The 14,139-nt window shown below is 53.7% G+C and overlaps 1 protein-coding gene across 2 annotated transcripts in view; it reads left to right on the top strand.

Moving 5' to 3' along the window:
* Positions 1-14,139, top strand: part of LOC119101280 (heterogeneous nuclear ribonucleoprotein K) — a 40,199-nt gene that overhangs the window by 12,819 nt on the left and 13,241 nt on the right. The window contains exon 1 of one of the 2 annotated variants that reach the window (XM_037224574.1): positions 12,184-12,222. The exons of the other annotated variant lie outside the window; for it this stretch is intronic. The gene's annotated coding sequence lies outside the window, so the exon portion shown is untranslated. Of the gene's footprint in view, positions 1-12,183; positions 12,223-14,139 lie in introns of those variants that run through there. 2 annotated transcript variants of the gene reach the window in all.

Here is a 14,139-nt window from a genome sequence, read left to right on the forward strand (position 1 = left end):
TAAGTGCTTGATAAATGAAACTCGTCTCATGTTTTAAGGTGACTTAAATGTCCTTACTATTATATTAAAACAGACAAATTCTTTACTTCATCTCTCCAATACTGCTTTATTTCCTTCTTAAATACCTCGTCGGGCGGGCAACACTCATGTACAACATACAACAGATCCTCCTTAACAATATATATATATATATATATATATATATATATATATATATATATATATATATATATGTATATTCGTATGCTTAGGCAACATGCTTTTATTTTGATGCAAACTTTCATATGCAATGGGAAGTACGCATTTAATCATTTTCTTACGCGTTTGCTCGATTTTTTAAAACTAAGCCATTCCTTGTTTTCGGTAAGTCATAAATCAGATCACCGTTTAAGCCAGGTGATATTTCGAAGGCTATTCGTTCGCATTTTCAAAGCAAGATAGGTAAGTTGGACAGAAAACATTCGACTTTGGCGAAATACGAGGCAGGCTCTAAGACACATAATTAACGGTGTGTTAACAGGTAACAAATTGTGCATTCGAGTAGCACACCAAAGTACAAAGCACATGCAAACGCAGGCACAACAACTTTCCTTTCAGTTTGGAAACAGCCAGTGGCAAGTTAGGCACCAAGTCAGTGTTCCTTTCAGTTTGGCACCATGGCACCTTGGCAAGACATTGAATCACCCTGCTGTCGTTGGGTGACTGAATAGATCCGAAGCGATGCATGATCTAAGCTGTTTCTTCATGTTCAAGGCAGGCGTTCTGACTCTGATGAGAATGGCTTCGATAACTTGAGTGCGGCGTTTGCTTGAGCATGGTTTTATAATCCGTGTTTTCTCAGCTAGGTCAGAGCGCAGGAGTTTTGGTTCTGGGCTGCGCGCATATGCTTCTTTGGCACTTCCCTCTGCAGGTACATTGTCATGCGGCAAGATAGAAAGGCCTTAATCATTGTAATATGGATGGAGTTGCGGAGCCAGCCGTCTCCGTGCGGACATTTAAACTGGTACACTATATTGATGCGCTTTAGTTGGGTTTGATACGCTGCCAGGTTGTTTTTCACTGCAAAGCTACTAGTTGTCCGGCTCTTGTAAGAGATACTAAGTCTTATTTCGGTGCCTTCGTCAGTCGTTGTGGCATATGTTCTGCAAAACTCTTAAGGTATCTGTATGTATCTGAAAAATCTTACGCATGTTCCCAATTTTTGTTAACCAAAGGTCCTATAGTGGGTTTATATTTATCGAAGACATCACCGACCAACGGCATTAAAAGCAGCAAGCATGTTTGTAAAATCAATCCATCTAGAACAAGCTTTACTTTCTTCGTTGCATTGCCATATCCTGTTTCGTTTCTGTTATGATTGTCTATCCCCAAGCTTAAGCAACAAGATAAGCGAGGCAGGCACCACTGAAGCACCCGCGCAAAATATGCAATGAGCCCAGGCAGAACTCACGACCATATAATGGAAACATTGCCAGCTTTATATTCGGCGAAGTTATAGGTGAGACACATTCAAACGGATAAGTGGAAACAAACAGGTTGATGCAAGCTGCACAAAGTACGTCATACGGTACTTATTTACTGGTCTTGCGGCTCGGCACATTGCTCGCCAACGCAGTGCTTGTAATGAACGGTGCTTCCAGCACTCGCAGTCTTGTTATTCAATTGCCTCTGGTAAGAATGACCTCCAAAGCAGTGGTTTTTGATCAACAGTGCATTCGGTGACAGCCTGTCCCCTCTCTATCTCCCTCTCTCTCTCTCCTCTCTCTCTTTCTCTACACATACAGAGATGTAAATATATCAACATCTACATCATCAGGCCAAAAACACGCATGCCCCAAGAAGGTTTAACGCACAGACGACAGAGAAAGATGCAAACATCACAAAAGTACATCCAATGACGCACGACCCACCCACAAAGCCACATATTTATTGTCATTTATCACAATTCGTAATGGATGTGTCAAATTCATGTCATATAGCGTTACAGTGTTTCTTGAGCATGTATAAAAAACACTAAGATGATTCCATCCAGCGCGTAATGAGTCCTGCATAAGACACTAAAATTAAAGCCGAAACTGGAGCATCACATTCAAACGAATGTTTCCGTGTGAGGGTGGGGCGGGATGTAGCAAGAAACGTTTCCGTCCCGATATATTTGCCTAATTGCTGATGAATACGACTGTACCAGTTCCGATGCGTGAAACCTATCTTAATGTGTGCACCAGGCACAACAAAAGTTGTTAACAGCGCTCAATTGATCATCACGTTGTGTCGTATTTGCGAGCGTTAGATCTTCTTGGTATGCGTGTATTGTTGTATGACGATACAGACGTCGTTAGCTGTGAAACGCATCACAAGCTAAGATGACCTTTTTTTGTTACAAAGAGATAAGCTTGATGACTTGTGCAATGCATCGTATTGTCTCATAACTTTCATCTCCGAATGTTTCGCAGTTTGGAGACAAACAGGTCCTACCCATTCCTAAAGTGTTCTCTTATTCACATAGTGTAAAAGGTGAAAAGTGTGTTTGGGGGTGGGCAGCGAACTTGAATGGTGCTGGATGTGCGCACACAAAAATACTCAAAACAAATAAGCATGAGAGCACAAATCACAAAGCAAGTAGAACATGTGAGAGATAGCGATTGGACCACAGTGCGAACATTTTTACCGCACTGATGGCGATTCTAAGGATGTCTTTGGAGGTGGAGATCGAACAGCGACAATGTTGTCAGACAGGCGAAGGTTGCCGGGTGGGCCACACGTTGGGAGAGCATTGAGATAAATGTAGACACCAACGCTAGAGGTTGAATCTGATGAAAACCGCATACCAAGCGCTTCGTAAACAGTTTTTTAACGAAAAACCGTGAACCTATGGCATCATTTTCTTTTGCTCAATCACGGAAATTTAAACGTTAACCTTACAAAATATTCATTCCCATTGTACGAAAAGATGCCGTTGGCATCTTGTAACTCTTCACAAGCATGTCTCGGCGTAGTTGCTACTTTAGCAAAGGACGTTTGTCAGCGCTTTCAGTAGACTTCCTTCCGCCAGTAACGATTTGTGACGGGCAGGGTGGCGCGGGTTACCATGGCGATCTGCACCAAACAGAAATGGTTGGCACCCCATACATAATGCATGTCGTGCCTGCCAACGCCAAGACCAACATAACGGCCTTCCCCCTCCCACCTCACTGGCCAGTCGCGGCTCGTTAGTTAGTATCGCTCCCCTTTGGTCAGTGACCCCTCCAGTAGGTCAACCTTCCCCGAAGTCAGTAACCCTCAACGCCGGCGTAGACCCTCCCCTTCAGTCGGCGGTCCCCCCCCGGCTAGTGTCCCTCCCCCCTGCAGTCAGTGACCCTCCTGTCTAGTCAACGACCTTCGTGTCCAGTAAGCGTACTTCTCCTTTGGTCAGTCCTTCCCTCTAGTCAGTGCCACCGCGCTCTCCACCCCACCGCCCCGGTCAGTGTGCGTCCTCTCGGGTCAGTATCCACCTCATCCAATCGAAGTTCCTCCCCTCCGTTCGATGTACACCTCATCCAGTCAGAGCTCCTCCCCTTCGGCCAGTGTTCACCTCATTCAATCAGAGCTTCTACCCTCCAATCAGTGTTCACTTCATCCGATCAGAGCTCCTCCCATGCGGAAGCATCGAAATCTCAGACTTACTAGAACCATTCGTCATAATCTGAGACCTCCTGGGCCGCTGGACAACAGCCTTGACCTTCCGGAATTTTGGACATTAATCTTAGGCTTATCGAAACGGTCGAGCACAATCTCACCTTTAGAAAAGCCAGATCGCAATCCCAGACTTCCCTGAACGATGGTGCGCAGTCTCATACTTCCGGGAAAGTTGACCACAGTCTCAGGCCTTCCAGGATGGTGGACAATTTCTTGGAATGGCGAAGCAAGACCTAGAATCGCCCTGGTCCGCGCAGCATATTCTCAGACCTCTTCAGAAATAGACACTTGCGGAAGCTGTCGGCCACAATTTCATCCCTTTTGAGAGGTCGACTATAATTTGGAGACTTTCTGATAGCACTCCAACGCATCCTCGCTGAACGCACGTGTCCTGTTTGAATGTCCGCGGCAGTTTCCGTTCCGGTTTCGCTCCTCCTGTTAGCTTAGATCAGGGCGTGCTGTGCACTGCAACGCACGTTACTGGCTTGGCAGAACCTTGAAACCCGACTTGTGCTTGGCGCGAGTCTGATTCAACGCTAGCTCCATCTTGTAGCCAGCTCTTCGCAAACGGATAGGCCTAGTGCAACGGGCTTGGGTTGGTCGAAGGGTCTTGGTTGATAAACGAGGCATACGTTACCTGTAGAGGTGGAGTATGCTGCTTGTCTTTTTTCCTCGAGAAGCGTTATTTCCAGTGGTCTGGGCTGACCTTCTAGCTCTCCCACCCAGCCCATGAGCAGTCGAATAGAAATGAGGATGAATGGATTATTGCGTTATCAAACACAAGTTTGCTTTGAACATGTCTAGGAACGACTGTGGAGCAAACACTTACGATTTGGAGGGTCCACATGCTTCTGTTGGACAGCGAGTCTGGCTTAGTGCAGACATAGCGGCGATGTCGCATAAGCGACGGTCGGCGGCGGCCAGAGTCGGACAGCCCTGGCAGCTCCTGCTGCAGCCCGCCCCTCCCCCTTCCTCTTCCTCCGCCTGACACTGTGTAGCAGCACGACTGTGGTCGGGGCGAGGTCGGACGGCAGTCAGACAGCCCTGACAGCTCCTGCCGCAGCTCCCCCCGCCTGACGCTGTGTAGCGGCACTGCTGTGGTCGGAGCGGGGTCGGACGGCAGTCAGACAGCTCTGGCAGCTCCTGCTGCAGCCCGCCCCCCCCCTCGCCTGACACTGTGTAACAGCACGGCTGTGGCCGGGGTCGGACGGTAGTCAGACAGCCCTAGCAGCTCCTGCCGCAGCCGCCCCCCCCCCCCCTTCCTCCGACTGACCCTGTGTGGCAGCACGGCTGTGGCCGGGGCGGATGGCGCGGCGAGAGACACGCCACCGGCTGCCGCTGACATCAGCCGGCGAATCATTAGGGTCATTAGCGAGGTTTGTTTGCGCATGGCGGGAGATTGGCCTCGCGGAATGTCAGACTTGCTGACACTCAGATGGTCAGATGGTCCCTTGGACGACCTGTCTCCTGCCAGCTTGTCTACTCTCCCATGTTGTTCGAATGTGTCTCTTACCTCTCCCTGTCTATCTCCCATCCGATGACATTCCATCATAGTTTTTTGTTATATTCGTGTTTCCCCGCCCTCATACGTGAGATGCATTAAACAGTCACGACAATCCCTTCATAACCGCCGCTGGACCACTGCGAACCCAGTCCATGCAGCCCCCCGCAGTTACACCGGCGCGGCAGTGGCCTCCAGCCGCCCCCGCCTCTTCCCATCATCTCTCGTCTTCGAACCACCGCCGGAAGACCACCGCCTCCCACCACCTCACCGGTCTTTGTGCCTTCCACTCGCCGTCCCACCCCGAGACGGGAGACCACCGCCTCTCCGTCTCCATCCCTCCCACCCGCCCCTCTCGCCGCCTCTCCGTCCCCGTGCCTTCCGGACCACCCATCCCTCTGCATCGGAGCGCGGCGTCAAAAATAGCCGGCGCCTATGAGCGGCCGATCGCTGGCGTCGGCGCCGGCCGGACGGTTTTGACAGGTGGCGCGCAGCCGTCCAGCGTGGCGTTCATCAGAGCTGCGGCCGCGCCGCGGACTCGGGCAGGCTGGCGGGGTCGGTCACGCCGTGGACTCTGGGCGGGCTGGCGGGGCCGGCCGTGTCGCAGCCTCTGGGCGGGCTGGCGGGGCCGGCCGCCACCGCTGACGGCTGCCTGTGTGAAGGCGGCCGCTCGGGAACCGGGCGACGGCCGCCGACAGACACGGCTCGCCACGGCCGCTTCGGTGAGCGGTCAGTGACTGCCTGGTCAGCTTTGCTAGAGTCGGCCGATGGGGCGATGCCGAAGGACCAATCGTGCGGAATCTTGTCGATATGTGCGCCTTGGGTCGGACGGGATCTGTCTATGCTGAATGGCAGGTCGAAGAGACTGCATTCAGCAGCGGGACTGCATTCTATTGCTATGCACTGACAGGAGACCTCAGCGCAAAAACATCATCATTATTCCCGATAATGGTGTGATATGTCCTGCCTCCAGCAGCTGGATCAAATCAACCTTAGCCGGTGCATCGTTGGCATCGTGCATCGACCTGTGCCCATAATCTATCGTCTATCGCCATGGAGCTGCGGTTGACGTTGGCAGCTCTAATCGGTGCACCCTCAGTGCAGCAGCCTCTCCCAAGGTGCGACGACACCTGGCAACACTGAGCAGCGGCCTTATTTCCACCGGGACTGCTCCGGGAGGACACCGCGCCCGGATGGGAGCGGCAGCGCACCGATCCGGCCACCACAGGCGGCTACACTCGGCAGTGCCAGGTCAATGAGTGGGTCCAGATTCCTAGCCACCGCCCGCACACCATCTGTTCAGATCGCTATCTTTCGTCTGATCCCCCGCATGTCTCCTGAAAGTGAGACCACCTTGCCGCTGACCCAAGCCAGGCACGCTCAAGGGCCGGTCCCAGGCCTCGCTGACCCCAACAGCACGCAGCTGACGGCCGAACGCCCCGCAGAGCTGCGTGCCGGCGCCGGGTCGCCCGCCTCCGCGACGGACGGCCAGCCTCGGGTCGGGGGGCTCGGGGCATGGTTTTCGGGCCTCCCGTGGTTTGCAGGTGGTCGCGGTTTGCGCGTGCTGGTCCGTGCTGTCTCCTGGCGGGGCCATCACCGGCCGCCGCGGACCGGGGCGGCTCGTGGAGCCCTCTGGACGAGTGCCCGCGCGCCGGACCTCATCCCACCTATCAGCGCCAGCCGGCGCGGGCGCCGCTTGGGGGCTCCTATGCACGGAGGCAGGGGAAGCCTGTGAGCTGAAGGGAGGAAAGCAACGGAACTGATGCTACAAGCACCTGATCGCAATTAGCGTGCTTGGCATGGAGGCCAATCTTGTATTTACGGCTGATGACATCAAGCTGCCTCATCGTCTAGCCTTTTACGCTTGTTTGCATTTCAGCTACGGACGAAGGCTGCCCAAAGCTGCCGCCAGCAAACGCCTCAGTGAAATGACTGCGACTGCCATCCTGGAATATCGCGTGCATTTCTAGAAAACACATCGTCCCCGCGGCCTCACCTTTAGTGTTTAGTGCCAAACGACGCCATGTTTGCTTTGGCATTCCTGCGACCGGGCTGAATCACGGCTGATTTATTGCGACTCTGGAGGTCTCGCTGCTGGATGCACGGTCAAATCAACGGCCGCTTCGGTGTATGTGTATGATAACTACCATTTCTGTCTAACCGTGGCCTGATCACGACCTGGTCCTGACATGTCATTACCCTGACGCTGACCTCACTGATGCCTGACCGAGACCTGCCCGTGGCTTCTCTATAACTTGCTCGAAATCTAATTCATTCAACGTGACCTGATTGCGAAGGAACTCTGAAATGACCGTGACCTGAACAAGACCTGACTGCGACCTGACGGAAACATGACTGGCCAATCCATGACCTGACTGCGACCTGACTGCGACCTGACTGGAGCCTAACCATGACCTGGCTGTGACACGGCCATGCTGTGTACTGACTGTGACCTGACCGTGACCTAGCAGTGGTGTGACCATGATGATCAAGACCTGACTGTGATCTGATTGACCTGATCAATACCTTACTGATACTAGATAATCTAAATTTGACCTGACTATGACCCACAGGGGCATTTGCCGTGAACTAGTTCCCCGAAGGTGCCCTGATATTGAACTAACTCGACCCTGATCTGTGACCTAAACGACCTAACTGTGACCTGGCCGTGATCTGACTGGGACTTGTCAGTGGCCTCGCTATGACCTATCATGACGGACGTCGCCCACTGCCGGTCCGTCACTTCAGTTCTCGCCTAGAGGCCTCGCTCTCCCGCCAGCTGTGATGCGAGGAAGGACGAGTTATGAGCGCCATTTCTGATAGGCACGCGCTTTTGTGGCCTCATGCTGCGACCAGGCTCGTGGCGCGCCAGCTGGCTGCTGACACGTGCCGTCGCGAGCACGCCGCGTGCCACACGGACGGGCCTGGCATGTCGCATACCGGCCGTCACTGTCAACTGATTTACACGCGCCTGATTTGGGAGCTATGGTTTTTGTGGTAAGTTTTTACTGGACGGTATTATATCCACTGAATGCTTGCGACGTGCTCTAGGACGCGCAGAACTAGTGTTCGTCATTTTGGTTGATTTTGTCCGGAGGGGTTCGGAGAGCCGCGTCACTTCTCTGTCGGGGAAGGGCAATCTTGAGCGATCTCAAGATACGCAGGACAGGCCGTTTTTCAGGTACTCTGGGCACAGACGACACACAACAACATCGGCAGGCGGCACCACTTCTGTGACACGATTGTAGGCTGCACGCGGTGGCCATCAGACTCAGACCCACTCACGCCACATCGCACCAAACAAACTCACGCCTGGCTATATTTGCAGCCACACGGCGGCGCGGTGGCCATCAGACTCAGACCCACTCACGCCACATCGCACCAAACAAACTCACGCCCGGGTATGCTTGCAGCCACACGGCGGTAGCCCACCCAACGCTCGCGGCCACATACCAGGTGGGGACTGAACAACCAACGGAACGTGCAGGCAATCCCACGCTTCGAGCCGATGGAACCGACGGCTAGGAAACTGATGGCTGTTGTTGATTAGGGCGTATGGTCTCCTGGGCTCAAACGTCTATCAGCTGCACAATATTTACCTATCGATGCGTCATAGGCGTTAACACATCGCTTTTCCGAGATGGTGAACTTAGGTCGGGTCAGGTCTACGTTAGATTAATGGCGATAGGTTCCATGGGCTGAAGCATGGGGCTGCCTGCAAATTAAGTCTTCTGTTCTTGGTATACTTCGTGATCTTGATCTATCCAAAATGCACCATTTTTTAAAAAAACAGCAGCTTTTTGACCATAGCGCATCAGTTGGTTATCATTTTGTTGCAATCAGTCTCATACGCTGGGGGAATTGGGTTGTCTGGAACCGTTTTTTCCCGGTTCGGGACATTTCTGATGGCTTTCGCTCCGGTCCAAGGTCACCACCTGGTCAAAACAATAAGTTATCGAATTTCGTGCATCTATTGGTGGTACTTTCATAATTATTTATCTCATAGGGTCAGAGGTTGATATTTACACTTGTGCTGTTAATTTTGGCGACTTGGGGTGTTTTTGGTGACTTTACCCGGTCGAAAGTCACCATCTTCTGGGGAGAATAGGCTATCGGCTATGGGGCATCAAAGAGCAGAGGTTTTTTGGCAACTCATGAGGCGCCTGCCAACTGCTTTGCGGTACGGACCATTTTTGGTGACCCTTGATCTGACTCAGAGCCGCTATCTTATGAACAGGATAGGTTTTTGATCAAGCAGGGACCGAAGCGTGAAATTTTGTAGTGATCGGTTTCATTAGCTCTGAGGATGGGGATGCTAACAAATTTCATCGGTTGTTAAGTCGTTGCTACATCACGGGAACTGAGACCTTGCATCACCTACATTTTACACTCTCCAGCGCTACGCCGGTTAATTTGGTTTCACTGCTGTGTAAAAGTTTGTGCGCAAGTTGCTGCATGCCTCGTCTGGAAACATATGTGCCTAAACCTCCGTCACAAGCTTTTGATGAAACGTCATTCTTCTGCTCTTAACTTATTTTTGTCCTTCTGGTAGTTTTCAAGCACTTTGGTTTCCATACCGATAATGCGAAATATATTAATTTAATAAAGAAATCCCATGTTGAGACTGCGATAGGAAAATAGTTGTTGGTAGAACGGCTAATTTTCATGAGAGAGTTGACAGGATGCTGCCATCTCTGCCGAGCATCAAGCCAATATTTCACGCGCACATCACCTGACGACAACAGAGAGCAGCGCCCAGGCGGACAGCCCCCCCCCCCCTGCGGGTGTGTTTGGGGGGGGGAGAGGGGCTGTCAGCGCGGCGTGGCGAGGTCACGCTGCCGCGCCTACCGGCCCTGCCGGCCGGTAGGCGCGGCAGCCGTCCTCACGGCCCCTGCTCCGGCAGTCGTCCTCTCTGCTCCTCCCGCCCCGGCTGCTGTCCCCCGGCTCCTCCTGCCTCGGCTGCCGCCCGGTGAGCCGATCGGACCCACCGTCTCCACCGGCGTCCCGACGACCCCCCGCTGCCCAGCCGGGTCGGCGCGTCCGGCCGCGGCGCCGGTGACGGGGCGGCCGGGGGCTGCGGTCGTGCGCGGCCCCCCGCCAGTCGGCCGGCGATCTCGGGGCCGCGGTTGATGCAATGTGGACGCGGTCGTGCCTATTCCTGGTGGCTGGCGCCGCCGCCGGCGTATTTCGGGAGCCGGCTGGCCCTGGCTGCCCCGGCCGGTGTGGCGCAGCCTTCCCCATCCCTCGTCCGCCCTCCCCGCTCTCCACACGGCCCGGCCCGGAGTATTTACGGACTGTCCGTGCGTCGTCCCCCCCCCCCTCTCCCGATAACCGCCGCAGGCATTCATAAGGTTGCAGCCTGCGCACATGACCTCACCGTAGCCGCGCTCAGCGTGCCGTACGCTTTGGGTGTACAAGCGGCCCACGCGCACATCACCTGACGACAACAGAGAGCAGCGCCCGGGGCGGACAGCGCTCCCCACGGGTGGGTCAGCGCGGCATTGAGATCTGATCAAAGGTCTGCGATGACATTGAGCGGTGTCACAGATCGTGATGTAGCTCGTTCGGTGACGTTCGTATTTTGTCATTCATATCTTTGCTATCCGTCGTTTGCTATGATGTATTGGACCACTACAGCGTTGGACAAAGTTTTCCAAAATGCAACTGAGATTTCCACGGAAAAAAACACTGACGGTCTCGAAAATCTCGTAAAAGACTGCAACTCGCCGTTGAGGCCAAGGAGGAGGACCAAGCACGCGCACAGCGTTCAAAAGCTACGGGGGACTTCGGGGCGGGGGAGGGGGGGGGCGGAGATGGGCTTGGGTGGGGAGAGGGAAGAGGCACTGTCCGGTCCACTCAAAGCAACACACCAAGCAGCGGGGTAGCACCCTGGCCTTTAAATTAGTTCTACCGGGGCACTGAGGAGATGGACGGGATGAAAGCCAGTGGCCGCCATCTCGCAGAGTTCACAAAGGCCATCTCCATCATGCCGTTATGAGGTGTTGGCCGTCTCGTTGACCCTGCTGAGACGGCAACCTAAACAGCTGCGCACATGAAATCCAGGACGGCTCTGAATCCCGCAGCTGCTGGGGGCCCACGCAGCTGGGAAGAGGACAAACGGTGCAGATGGGGCGCACTACATCATGTTGCGTGTGTAACACTGCGGCATTGGACATACAACGAACGTGTGGCCTGTCGGCCCTCCAAATCTGAACAATTTCTGACGTGAGGGTCGTAATCTGGTCTCTGCCTAGGCCCTCGAGTGCTGTCGTGGAAAATGCCAAGGCTATGGAAACAATGAAAATGGTGTCCACGCGCCTGTGCGACGTACGACGCTGCTTTGCGTACATGCTGAACCGCCATGCAGCGGTGAGATGCGGCACAGTCTAAGATCAGGACGTGGTAGGGCATTGAGGGCACCAGCTGCCGCCAGTCCCAATAGGTACCGTCCAGAGAGGAAAGAGACATAAGAAAGCGAGCTCGGGGAGAGGGCAATTGCTAAGCACGCCTGGCCTGCAAAGGTCACGTGGGCGGCAGCGGTGGCCGGATGTGCCGCCGATGAAGATCGTCGTCCGGATGTTGAGATAAGACGCCTGCACTAGATCCCGGAAGTTTAATCAGGAAATTGCGCCGGCGCGGGCTTACGGTCGACTGCCATCGTGAAACTTTCGCCAGCAGCAGTCTTACGGTGAGAATACCAATGCCCTGGCAGGTGGGCAGGAGGCGCGCCGGGCCTCAGTGTCTCAAAATGTCCTGGCCGGGTGCCGGCCCGAGGCGTGGTCCGGCGCGCGGCCCGGCGCGTACCGCGAAGCGGCTGCACCAGCGCGCTTCGCGGCCCGCAGCGATCGCCATGACAACCGCTTCAACACGCAAACAGGCGGGCAGCGTCGGGCGGGGCCCAGTGACGGCCGCACTGGCCGGTCGATCCGCGGTCCGGTGTTGTGGACTTGTTGCCGGCCGACGCCGGGTCGTCGCGGCCCTGCCCGCCGGCCCGTGGCCAGTTGGTGCACGGGACCCGGAGCGGCCGGCCGCCGCCGGCTGACCAGGTAGGCACGCCGGGTGAGCTGGTGCCCGGCGGGCGGGGTGTGCCGCACGCGATTGGCTCACGCTGCAGTAGCGGCGTCCTCAGCTGAGCCGAGCAGTGCAGTCCTGGCGTTCGCGAACGTTGCTGATTTGAACGCTGAAGCGTTCTGCAATTTTGGCTCGTGTGTTTTTTGTCGGTCTCTATCACACTAGCTTCCTGCGTGCTTCCGTTTTTTACGCTTTCAGCTTGGTGAACGCGTCATGTTACTTCGGGTTGTTCAATACAGTAGGAAACCGGCCTGATCGGCGAGACTTCCGATTCGTTGAGTCGGAAACATTCGCTTTTGTTAGGCTTGCGTCAGCTTGTTCACAGCTCTGTGCTTTCGGTCCCTGAAAATTCGGAGCATGGCAGGGCAGATTAAAGTGACACATTAGCCGCTTTCAGGACAAATCAGACGTTTCTTTAATCTGACACCAAATGCGAGTAAACAAAACTGTAAATTGTTCAGTGCATTAGCGAGGAACATTATTCACATAGATAAGACAGTATTATTAGCCTTTTCCCAAAAGAGGAGAATAGAGATACAGCTAGGTTAACCTGACTATATCTCCATTCTCCTGGGTTTTCCGAGGAATAAGGCCAATATTACTGTCTTAAACTTAGCTGTGTTGGTACTGCACGCAGAGCCGCCTTTAGAAACATGAGCTTCCACTAAACGATCATGGTTAGGTTAAGCAAAAGGTCGTAAGCCCTTGTGCCCGCTGTAACACGTTATTCTCGCCAGCCAACAGCTGACGGAAGTGTTCAATGCATCCTGAGAACGTATGGAATCGACTTCCATAACTGCCTGTCGGAAAATCTACCGACCCAATGCACTCGTAAGGTACTCAAGCATGCTGCCGTTATTTATGGGAGTTCAGCAAGGTCTGGATAACTTATGTGGCTTCGCTATGGTTTTAAGATAGCAACATTTGCTGGAAGTTTTATTCACTGTTCGAATCGTAGCAGGCCTTTTTGAAATTCAACCCCAGGGTGCTTTACCACGGGTGCCTCAATCTCGCTAACACGAAATTGCCGTCATTGGGATGAGCTCGTGCTAAGCTGACTACTATTGTAGATATCTCATAAAAAATGTCCACTGAGAACCTTTTTACGCTGCAAGAAATTCAAGAGACAATGAACCAAGTGAAACATCTAGCGATTTTGCATGACTTTATTTCCAAGAAAGTTAATTAAAAAGTTGTTGGAACCACTGCCAGGAAACATGGCGATATTCAATGTCAGGCGTTGCAAATAGCATAACACCATGTCTCCAACAGTGTGTAAGCCTTTCAAACCACTATCATACACGACTTCAATCTACGTCATTCGACCATGGTGACATCCCGCCCCCTCAGCTGGACGCCACGCCTGCGCCCGCGCCCGTGGTGACGACCAAGGGCGGAGGGCCTCCCCACATCCGCTGCAGCAACCCCCACCCCCCTCTCCGACCCACAGCCCAGACTTAAGTGGCTCCGCTGCCTTGGATTGGACTCAAGCCAGGATAGCAGCCGGTGGTGGCAGCCTGCGTATGTCCGGAGCGCGGCGCGAGGTGTCCGGGCGGTCGCCGGTCGGTCGCTCACCAGCTGCGGAAACCAGGACCCTCATTAGCAGTCTTTGGTGGAAAGCGTTCAAGTGGGTTTCTTTATGGTTCGTTTCCAATACCGGCCAGCCTAGGGTCAAGAATCCCGCTCATGATCTCGCCAATTTCAGTTCGGAAGCATCGCAGCACTCGAAGGCGAGGGGCACCTGGACTTATATAATTGGCTAACTCTAGTAACACATATAACGTCCTACACTGATGTTGACGCTACAAAACGATATGACCGAGGATTTTTCTGCTTCACGTTAGGGAGTTTTATTACCAAAGTTTGTACTCTGGCGCTGGGAAAAGTTATAT

This window comes from Pollicipes pollicipes, unplaced genomic scaffold, assembly GCF_011947565.3.
Source record: "Pollicipes pollicipes isolate AB1234 unplaced genomic scaffold, Ppol_2.1 Scaffold_4881;HRSCAF=5763_pilon_pilon_pilon, whole genome shotgun sequence".
Taxonomy (NCBI): Eukaryota; Metazoa; Arthropoda; class Thecostraca; order Pollicipedomorpha; family Pollicipedidae; genus Pollicipes; species Pollicipes pollicipes.